The sequence below is a fragment of the Trichechus manatus genome, unplaced genomic scaffold (assembly GCF_000243295.1).
Source record: "Trichechus manatus latirostris isolate Lorelei unplaced genomic scaffold, TriManLat1.0 scaffold00158, whole genome shotgun sequence".
NCBI classification, from domain to species: domain Eukaryota; kingdom Metazoa; phylum Chordata; class Mammalia; order Sirenia; family Trichechidae; genus Trichechus; species Trichechus manatus.
The window spans coordinates 391,682-393,496 of record NW_004444094.1 but is presented as its reverse complement, the minus strand read 5'-3'; positions in this window follow the sequence as shown (position 1 = coordinate 393,496).

The following is a 1,815-nucleotide window of genomic DNA, read 5'->3' as shown; positions in this document are numbered from 1 at the left end:
AAATAAGTCAATCACAATAGGATAAATATTGTATGACATCAATTATATAAAAAGACAAGAACAGGCAAATACATAGAGATCAAAGTTTATTAGTAGTTACCAGGAGTTGGTTATTGCTTATACAGCACTGATTTTCCATGTGATGAATTAATATGATGGAAAAATCACATTAATTAAGAGTAGGGTTGTACAGATGATCAATGTAATTGCTGTCAATAAGTTATATACCTGTAAAAAGTTGAAGTGACAATAGTTGTGATATATATATATTTATATTTATAAAAACAACAACAACAACAAAATCATCTGCTGAGGGCTACTTACGTACAACCGAATACCTCATAGAATTTGCTTTCTTGGTTTGGAGGTTTAGGGTCATGGTTGCATGGTACATTCCAGTTAATTGGCCTAATACCATGTTTAGTGTTTCTTTTCTATTTCCTAGTTTGTTGTGTGGTACCTGGGGTCTTAAATGCTTGCAAGTGGCCATCCAAGTTACAACAATTGTTTTCCACTCACCTGGAGCAACAGAGGAAGAAGGAGAGTTAGGAAAAGGAGGAAGAAATGGAAAGTGTTGCTAATTGCTTCCCCGAACGACTGCCTGCTTTACCATGAGACCACAAGAATGGGATGGTGTCAAGCTACCGTTACTGAATGTTTCAATCAAAGAGTCTATAGAAGAACCCTGATCAAAAGGGGGAAATGCAGAACAGACTTTAAATTTCTCATGGAACTCAGACTTTCTGGAGCCGCGAAGGCTAAATGAACTCTCGAAACTACTGCTCTGAGATAATCTTTAAAACTTAAACCAAAAGTATCCCTTGAAGTCTTCTTAAAACTAAATGTTAGTTTAGCTTAACTAGTAAACCATGTCTACCTTGAGCACTGTGCTCTTTTAAGATCTATCTATATGGGATCAAATTGACAACAATAACTCTGAAGTTTAGATAGGAAGCTTAGGGGACAGTGAGTTTATGTTCATGGAGGAGGAACAACTCTTCTAAGGAGGGTGAGAATGGTTGTACAACTTGAAGAATGTAATCAGTGTTACTGAATTGTACATGTAGGAATTGTTGAGCTGGTGTATGTTCTGCTGTGTATATTCTCAACCACAACAAAAAATAAAATAATGTATTTAAATAAAGACGAGCAGATACTATGATAAACGAGTGGTTGTACTAGCAAATTTTGTACTACTTATAATTCTGTCTGGGATGGTAAATGATTGAAACCTTTTCCTTCTCACTTTGTGTTTCATCTATTAACTCTGGGAAAGAGAATCTAAAGCTTTGACTTTCAGTCGTAAACTTGGTACTGATCCATTTTCAGAGAAGACACGGGACAGCTAAAACATACCGAAGGCTTGGAAAGAATCCTAAATTGGTAGTAGAAGATACCAAACAACATTGGCATCACCATTAAGGTGTGGATATAGTGACTGACTACTATTTCACATTTCATTCTTTTGGCAGTCTCTGTCGGATCTCAAAGGTTAGATTTTTCTGCTTCATCTGAGTTGGACTCTGGATATATTTCAAGCTTTGTTTAAATTTCAATATCATCTATTTCCTGAGATGGTTTGGGAAAATCCTTTTATATTCATTCCAGTTTTGTTTGGAGCGATGCAATAACAGTGGTGTTGGTGTGAGTAGTCAACACCATGATGGAAAGTAGTAAAGTGTTATATAAGCTAATGGAATAATTAATTTCCTAATATTCTCTTTTTCCTGGGTGAAAAAGGGAAAAATCCTAGAAGCTTTGGTTTCCGATTACAGAGAGTTCAAGCAGAAGACATCTGTATTAGGCTACTGTTTA